Genomic DNA, 10,208 nt, shown 5'->3' on the forward strand with positions numbered 1-10,208 from the left:
CTCTTCCCCCTGGCGGTATTTCATCATCATTAAAGAAAATGAAATTGTCGGCACTGATATTGTTAACCAAGCGGTCCAACTTATTCACTGAGATATCGTGAGCGACATAAGTTTCATTTAGCACCTTAATCAACGCATTACGATGTATCTCTGAACTTATAAGCAACTCAAGCACCGAGATACGAGCCGGTTGTTTATGCAATTGTTCTACCACGCTGTACTCGCTATATTTCAAGAATTTTAGAAATTATCTAGCCTCATTTTCAGTTACCGGCTGATTGACACGCGGTTCAATTTTTTCTGTTTTTGCTTTTCCCAACTCAACTGCTAAGGCTTTTCCTTTTCCGGATTCCACTCTTGCGTTTGCCGGATCATAGCGTTTTTAACTTCGTGTATAGAATCCTTCATCTTCTCTTGAAGCGTTTACCAAGCTCTCTTTCCTTGGAATTGTCACATTGCAGTCGTAATTCCAAGGAACCTTTTTGCTATCCTCGTAAGGAAAGAATACAGGTTTTTGGATTATGACCTTTGACGCTATTTGAATTCCAGATTCTCTGCTCATTGGTTTTGAAATAATTACCACTGGGTGATTAGCCTTTTGGGCTTTCCCCGTGGATCCTTCTTCTGTAGCATAAACTTCTCCTTCTTCTAGTCCATTAATCTCTTCATAAAACTCCAACTCTTTGTTATCCATCAAGTTTTGCACCATGGCTCTGAATTCGGTACATTTTTGGATGTCGTGGCCTTCTTCTGCGTGGAACTCACAAAACTTACTTGCTCCTTCAGGCTTTTCTATTAAATCTTGCTTGATGCGTCCTCCTTTCACCATTTGTTTCCAAACCCATTCAAGGGGGGTCCTTATCTCCCCTACATTGGCCTTGACTCTCCTTCCTCCATTTTCAATTATCGCGTTCACCCCTTCATCATGATTGGGCAACGGACTTTCTGTGTTGGGTGAGTTACCAAATTTGACAACACCCAATTTGATAAGTCCCTCCACTACCTTCTTGAAAGCAGTACAATTTTCTATCGAGTGTCCTGAATTTTCGGCATGATAGTCACATTGAGCGTTTGTGTCATACCATTTTGGATATAGGGGTTGTAGAGGACTCAAGTAACGAGGAGCGACAACATGTGCATTAAATAAATTCTGGTACAGCTCCTTATATGTCATTGGAATGGGAGTGAACTGGGGCTTCTCAGTATTTTGCCTCATTCCCGACTCTTGTTTCGATGAGCCCTGTTGATTAATGATCGCTTTCCTTGGTTGACTTACAGTAATTGATTTACTGTAAGCATTCACATTATTCACTTCATTTTCTCTTTTCCTCGGGGCTGTCCTTTTATTACTCTCCCCTCCGTCTATTCTTCCACTTTTAATAGCATGCTCGATCATTTCGCCGCTCATGATTATATCGGAGAAATTCTTTGAATCGCTTCTCAACATGTGAGTGATGAATGGGGCTTTCAATGTATTAATAAAAAGCGTCGTCATTTTTTTTTCCAAAAGAGGTGGTTGCACCTGCACTGCCACTTCTCTCCACCTCTGTGCGTATTGTCTGAAGCTCTCGTTTGATTTCTTCTCCAAATTCTGCAGAGTTATCCTGTCAGGCATCATTTCTGAGACATGATTATATTGTCTCATGAATGCCTGTGCCAAATCTCTCCAAGTAGCAATTTTGGTCCGACTTAGCTGATTGTACCATTTTAATGCCGCACCAATAAGACTATCCTGAAAGCAGTGTATTAATAATTGATCATTATTAATATACCCCGCCATTCTCCTGCAGCATAGTGATATGAGCTTCTGGGCAGCTGGTCCCATTATATTTCTCGAATTCCAGCATCTTAAATTTGTAAGGAAGCACCAAATCCAGAACTAAGCTCAGATCTTTCGCATCTATTCCACGATAGCTGTCGATACTTTCTATCGCCCTAAACTTCTCTTCAATCCATTTCCATTTCTCCTCAAACTGCTTTGGTAACTCTTTCTTCATCTTGTCTTTCTCAACTACTTCATCGAAGTTCGGGACAACCAGATTATCGCCAGGACTAGAACCAAATCTGACCTGAAGGTTCTTCGGTATTGAAGCGTCACCTTGAAAGTGCTGAGGCCTAATCGAAACAGAAGGTCTTCGTGGATGTGGTTCAATCTGAATTTGCGCTTGCGGAGGTGTGAATCCTAGAGGAAAAAGTGGCTCATCATTGTTTCCTTCTTCATCGCAAATCACAGGACTTTTCCCTTTATCCGCTCCCTTAGCTATTAATTGCGTCAATTTAGTCATTAGGTCATCTTGAGACTCTTTCATCTTTTGCACCATGTCTTTCTGGATCTTTTCCATATGTTCCTTCATTTGCACCTGCAACTGGTCTTTCATTTCCTTTTGAAGCCGTTCTAGTTTTTCCATCCTTTGATCCATAATTTTTGATTTAGCACGGGTGCCGTAATAGTGTCGATTTTCTAGGTTAACTGAAATAATTTTATTCAATTAGTGTCCTTTAATGGTTGTTAATGCATATAATGTGATGCAATGCATGAAATGAATGCGAAAGAAAAGGCATTGACTTTGATTCAATTCCATTTAGAAAAATTTATTAGAAAAACAAAATTCTTTACATAAGTCAGATTACATATACGGTTTTGCCCTAATGCTCAAAATTCTAATCTTCTTAAGTAATGAAGCTAGCTCTTTTCCTCGGCTTGATTCCAACTCATATTTCACACTTAGCGTATCAGCTTGCACCACTAGTGTCTGCAGATAATCCGCAACCTCTCGAATTTGAGCCACAGCTTCTCCCATAATGTGATCCCTATCTCTAACTTGGTTCTGAAAGTAGTGCAACTACTCGTTTTGACGATCTTCATTCGCTTCCAAATACTCGATCCGGATCTCGCAATTCTGCAATGCTGCCTCTAACTCTTCAGTTCTTTCTTTCATCTTTTCAATTCTATTTAGGCTTGCTCTCAATTCCATCACAGAGTTTCGATTTCGGTGCCGATGAAGAGATCCTTCTAATTCAGTCACTCTGTTCTCTAGCTCCCATTTCTCTTTCTGGTTCTCCGACAAACTCCTCTTCAGAGTCTCGTTCTGTGCTTGAATTTATTGGAACCTCCTTTCCCATTCATCAGCCTTATTATTCTCTTTTTGAATTTCTTTGCGCCACTGTTCTGAAGTTTTTCCCAACCTGGCAGTCCTTATTGATAGCCGCATCTTCTTGTAATCTGTTTTTAAACTATCAAGATCTTCTTCAACCCTAGCTTTCCCTTTTCTTAGTTGCTCCGCCTTAAGCTTCTGAACATCTACATCCAATCTTAAATTCATTTTTTCTTTCTCTATTCGCTCTATCTGCTTTTCTAATTCTGCATTTCTTCTTTCAAAGTCTTGCTTTAATATTTCCAGTTCAAAAGGGATGACCCATAAATGATCCTCCATTAACTGACTACCTTTGTGACTTGGTTCAGGAATATTGTCGTTAATTCTCTTACTTCACCACCCATGATATTCAGGAGTCATCATTGCCCCAACGGTAAATCTTTTCATCCGGTGAGTTTGCTTCCAAGCGTTGGACATTTCTCTAATCTTTCCCTTGTAGTTATTATCTCCATAAGAAAACTCACATTCGGCCAGTCCTTGCGTTGCCGGTATGAACTATCTTGATCTATACTGTCTTAATACGAGCAGAGGGGTATATCCAACGGCTCCCCAAATTCCGATTAAAGGAACCCAATGGAAGTCTCCACATCGATATAAAATCTCGTCAGCCACCATCCAAGGAGCTTTCCATTCAACATCTTCATCTCGGAGATTTTGAAGGATCGCCATCCACCTTTCTCCAGAAATATCGTCAGGTCTTGGCGTCGCTGCTAATTCTTTCAAAGGAGAATACATTTCAGAGAATACTTTGTAAGAAATCTTATCCACCTTCCAGAAGTGACTGTAGAACCAAGCTAACAGGAGCTGTGCACAACCAATGAATCTTCCTCCGCCCGCACTCCGGCATGCACTTAAAGATCTGAACGTTTCGGCCAGAATTGCTGGGATGGGTGTAACCCCCCTGTCAAGCTGATTGAACAAATTTGTAACTGTTTCATCCATATGTCCTTATGCTTTGGGGAAAATAACCAGCCCATAAATACTCAAGGCGAGGACATCGACTTTCTTCTTTGTATCAGGGTTTGCTGAAATCTGATCTCGCAAACTTCTCCAAGGGATACATTTATTTTCTCCTTTTTGCTTGATTCGTGCCGTAACCCATTGCTCGTTCATTCCAGTGATCTTTGCTAACTTCTTTGTAAAAGGGAGAACATTGGCAGTTCTAGCATAAACTTTATCTACCTGGATTCTTGGACAACGAAGCAAAGATGTACACTCCTCCACAGTAGGCACCAAGTCTACTTCCCCAAAGGTGAAGCAGCTATAAGCAGAATTCCAAAATTGGGCCAAAGCTCGAAATAAATGCTCGTCCACTTTGATGTCGAGCAAGTAGGGCAAATCACCATAATTGTAGTAAAACAACTGTTTGACCTTGTCATCCCACTGAGCCCAGATTTCTTTCAAGTCTTAGAGATTATTCTGAGTTACGTTGATACAAGTGAAGTCCCATAATTCTGATATATACCCCTCCGTTACACTATCACCTTTCTCAAGTTGCGTTCTTTCTGACCATGTTTGGACAACCGCATTGTTTTCAGCCTTATCAAGAAATTCGTTTTCCATGATAAGCTTTCTGTCTAGAAATCGAATGTGAATCAACGCCTTTTGTAATGAAATGCCATGCAGTTAAAATGTCATGTATCCAAAGTAAAACATCAAAGATTAGTATCAGATATAAACATATAATCCAAAACAATTCAGAAAGAATAAAAACACATATCAGGGTACCACTAGGGTTCGGTGTAGTTCTACCTAGGGTGAGTCCCTAAGGTTCACTATATATGGTTTGGATCTAAAGTAAGGGTACCCAAACCAGCAGATTCCTCGATCTTCACCCATTATAGGCTCATACAGACCGAGTTCGGCACAGGGGAATACATTTCCCTATGGCTGCACGGAGATGAAAATCTCACGAAGACATAGGTACAGATGTATCCCGAAAGCGATCTACTATCCTGCACGGAGGTGAAAACCTCACGAAAGAATAGCTTTTCACTCCCACTTAAAAGGTGTGACCAACGGTCATGCAATGCAATACAGAGATAAAAATTTAAAATACAAAACATAATGAAAGCTATAATTAAAAACAAATGAAATGCAATGAGAAGATCGTATATTTAAATCAAATTTTTAACTTTCGACAAAAAGACAAGAAATAATCAACTCGTAGCTTGACTCTCTTATTTAAAGTCCCCAGTGGAGTTGCCAAGCTGTTGACACCATTTTTTGGATGAAAACGGGGTCGACTTGGGTTTTGACGAAAACGAATAAAACGGGAGTCGCCACCAATCCTTTTGATGAGGTGTGATTGGATCACCTTGAAAACTGGTTGTTTTTAATAAACGATTTTGTTTTTTATTAAAACAACAATTTTGGTCCATGAAATCCAAAAAAACGGGTTCGGGATTCGGTTACGCACGAGGAAGGATTAGCACCCTCGATACGCCCAAAATTGGTACCTAGTTGATTACTTAATGTCTTAGCGTCGAAAAGCTGAAAACTTTAAAGAAATTCAAAATACGATCCTAAAAATTTCGAATGGCATGGATTAAAATTCAAGAGGATATTTAGCAATTTGGCTAAACGTGAAATCGAAACCCAGCACCTTAGGGCACGTTTCTCGAATTTCCAAACGCAAAACATTGCCTTATTTTTGAAAAGTTTTTAAAAGGATATTCAGCTATTTGGTCGAACGGGAAATTGAAACCCAGTACCTTAGGGCACGTTCCTCGAATTTTCAAACGTAAAATATTGCCTTATTTTGGAAATTTTTGAAAAGGATATTAAGTCATTTGGTGGAACGAGAAGTCGAAACCCAGTACCTTAGGGCACGTTCCTCGAATTTCCAAACGCAAAACATTTCCTTATTTTTGAAAAGTTTTTAAAAGGATATTTAGCTATTTGGTCGAACGAGAAATCGAAACCCAGTACCTTAGGGCACGTTCCTCGAATTTCCAAACGCAAAATATTGCCTTATTTTGAAAATTTTTGAAAAGGATATTAAGTCATTTGGTGGAACGAGAAGTCGAAACCCAGTACCTTAGGGCACGTTCCTCGAATTTCCAAATGCAAAACATTGCCTTATTTTTGAAAAGTTTTTAAAAGGATATTTAGCTATTTGGTCGAACGAGAAATCGAAACCCAGTACCTTAGGGCACGTTCCTCGAATTTCCAAACACAAAATATTGCCTTATTTTGAAAATTTTTGAAAAGGATATTAAGTCATTTGGTCGAACGAGAAATTGAAACCTAGTACCTTAGGGCACGTTCCTCGAATTTCCAAACGCTACATATTGCCTTATTTTGAAATATTTTCCTTTTTTTAAAAAAACATGATATTCACGTGCATGATGGAATAATAAACATGATTATGTAAAAAAATGAACAAAACGAATAATAAATCAATCATGCATTCCATAGAAAATAAATAAATTAAAGCATAAAAATGAACATATAAACAAATATATAAATGAACATAAAAATAAAGAAAATTATATAAAAATCATAAAATATATAAAAAACGTATGTACATAGGTGTATTTTAAAATTATTAAGTAAAATACATATATAAGTATGTATACATATATTCATGAGAAAAAAAGGTATATAGATATACGTACATAAATATGCATACATATGAAAATATTTATATATATTAGATAAAATATATGTAATGTATAAACACTTATATAGTAATAATAATATAACATGGCACATATATTTAATATTACATAATAATTATTAATGAATATATAATGATAATAATAATAATAATAATAAAGTTAACAAAAATTGACTAAATAATAACAGATACTAAAAAAGGGATTAAATCGAAATGAAATAAAACATATAAGACCAATTTGAAATAAAGGAAAACGAAAAGGATCCAATTGCAACGTGCGTAAAAATGGAAGGACTGAAACAGAAAATAAACCACAGACCCAAAACGCAGCGTTGAAATGGGCCAAGTCGAAACAAAAATGAAATTGCAGGGGCTAAATTAAAAATAAGAGAAAATAACGAAAAAGGATCAAATTGTAACACGCTGCAAAATCAGGGGGACTGCGCGCGCAAATAGCCTAAAAAATAAAAACACGCGGATCCCCTGGGTCGGGTCGACGCGCGGATCCCCCTATCTTAAACGGCACCGTTTCAATCTGGGTATTTAAACCCAATTTTTCTGAAGAAAAAAAAAAGAAATTCATTTTAACTGATCCCCTAAAAAAAACCCCACATTTCCTCTCAAAAGCCAGGCCTTTGGGTCACCAGCACCGCCGTTGCGCCACCACGGGCGGTGGCTGGCCTCGTGCAAGAGGGCGATTTAGTTCCTGCTCCAAGGCCCGATTGAAGGCAAAACCCTTCTAACCGAAAGATCCAAAGGAGAGACCCCCTAACTCAGACTTTCGAGGCCGATTTCAACGATGGGCAGATCCCAACGACGGCACAACCAAAAACGAATCGGGTGAGTTCTCTTCTTTTTCCTTTCTTTGATTTATATATAAATAGACGAAAAAAAAAGAAATATAAATAAATAAAAAAATTAAAATATCTATGAACGAAAAAGAAAACTCCAAATCACCTTGAAGCTTTTTGTTCTTATATTTCTCTGCTAATGTTCGTTTTTGTGTTACCAAAATCGATAGAAAAAAAAACCCAAAATTACATATTTGATGGCTTTTTATAGCCGAAAGAAAGAAGAGAAAAAATAGGTTTTTCTTCGTTTCTGCTTGCGTGTTTGCCATCTTCTTTGCAGGTGATGTGACGATGGCGGTGGAGTTGGTGGCTACCATAGGAGTGGCGGTAGGTCTGGGGCAAGTGGCCGATGGGACATGCGGCGGCAGTACTAGGTGCGACGCTCTGAAACCCTAGTTTTGGCTGTTAACTTGCTGGGCTAAGACATTGGGCCTCGGGTTTGGGCCTATTCTGTAATGGGTTGGGTTAGGCTAGTTGGGCTGGTGGGGTTTGGGTTTAATTGTTAACAGGTTTTGTGTTTTGTTTTTGCTTGGGCTAGAGGTTAATTGGGCCCGGGCATGAAAATTGGGCTTGTACAATCATGTTCGTGACGTTGACAAATACGGGAATGCAATTCACTGGACCAATCTTGGAATAGTGAAAGCCCATGAATTGGTGGATCAATCTTTTATGTATCTGATTATTATTTACTTAATTCTCATTGGTTGAGACACATCACTTATGAGTTAAGTAATTTTATTGGTTAGGTTATTATTTATTTATTTTCTTAGATAATTTTAAAGAGTTTTATTAGGATTCAATTACTCTTGAAAGAGTTTTATTAGGATTCAATTACTCTTGTAATTTGCCTATAAATAGGCTTGCTTTCTACACATTAGGGGAATAATAAAAAAGAGAGTATTTGTTTTCTTCCAAATTTGTGTGAAGTAAATTTTTGAGAGTAGAGTGATTCTTCTCTTGCTATTTAGTTTGGAGTTTGTTACTTTCGAGGATATTTCGGAGTTACAAATATTCAAATTTCTTTCCCGTTCATCGGTGTTTCTAGAAGTTCTTCTTCTAGGGGTTTCGTAGGGAGCCGCTCAATCATTGGCGTTTTTGGTTACAAGTTAACCAAGGGTTCCATAGGGCAAATCTATCCTTTTATTATTATTATTATTATTATTATTATTTAACTAATTTTATTTATTCTCATTTTATTTCTAATTTGTGTTTCTCTTGTGTCTAGATCTGGGATTTCCGCATCAAGCCTAACATGATTTCGGTCACCGTAGTTGTATGCTACAAATACTTTTGTTTCAAGTATTTGACATTGATAAAAACTTTGTATATTACCTAATGTTAAATACGGAGGAATAGTTTCAAACCTCGAACCTAAACAGTAAAATAAACTTGGGAATAAAAATTTTGGTATATTTTATATTTTCTTTTAACTATTTTTTACTTAATATTTCGACTAAATTAGCTAAATATGCTGGAAAAAATTAATTGGCTAAATAGGTTTTTTTTTCTTTCAAAATTTAGGAAAATAATTCGTTTTTAAAGAGAGTGCGTGAAAGAGCGTCCAACTAGATGAAGTTGAGTATTACTTATATACACATAGTTGTTATATGTTTAGATTTATATTTTATCATCCTAGTAGATATTGGATACTATTTTATATTTTTTAGATTTTCGATTTTACTTGTGTTATTTAAATTATATTTTTAAATTTTAAAACACAATAAAATTAAGTTTGAATTTATTTAATTTAAACTAATTTTTTAATTAAATTTGTTTGAATTATATTCATTTTCTAATGGTTTTGTTTTTCGTTTCAGTTTAAATTTGTTAATTTTTTTAATAATTAAATATTTTGATTTTGAGGTTATATAAAAAATAGGATAAGGTAGAAACTTTTGTGTGTCTATGATTGAACCACGTGGTGTGAGCCTATTGAAATGAAAAACAAAAGGCATCAGTGGAGTACTCGAGTTGATTTGTACTAAATTTAATTTCAATCATAAAAATCAAATTTTAAGTTTTATTTTCATAAACAAATATAAAAGGAAAAAACAAAGTCAACTTGTAACTCATAATCTTCTTCGTTAATTCATTATCTAGTTTAAAATTCCTCTCTAACTTTTAAATATGAAGATAATATACTTTAACACATTCGAATCTATATCCTCCTATATTGATAACAATATTTATGTCAATTGAACTAAGACTCAATTGGCCCCTTACTTTATTATTTATAAGATGAGTAGTATATTTTTTATTTTATTAATAATGTCAAAAAATTGACATGTATTTAAAAAAAATATTTTACTATATTATATAAAACACTTGGCAACTTTTTAAATTTATTTTTGGAATTTAAAAACTCCGTACTAAATAATTTCTCATTATTTATCATAACCAAATTCATTTTTAGTATACATATATTAATATATAATGTCTAATTTATAAGCTATATTTTATTTCTTAAAACACATCTTAAATAATTTACCAAACACTCACCCTAAAATATATGGTTATATGATTTTTTTCTAAATAATATCTATAATTTTATGTTGAACCACAGAATAACAAAATATTTAT

The sequence above is a fragment of the Gossypium hirsutum genome, chromosome D10 (genome assembly GCF_007990345.1).
Source record: "Gossypium hirsutum isolate 1008001.06 chromosome D10, Gossypium_hirsutum_v2.1, whole genome shotgun sequence".
NCBI lineage: Eukaryota > Viridiplantae > Streptophyta > Magnoliopsida > Malvales > Malvaceae > Gossypium > Gossypium hirsutum.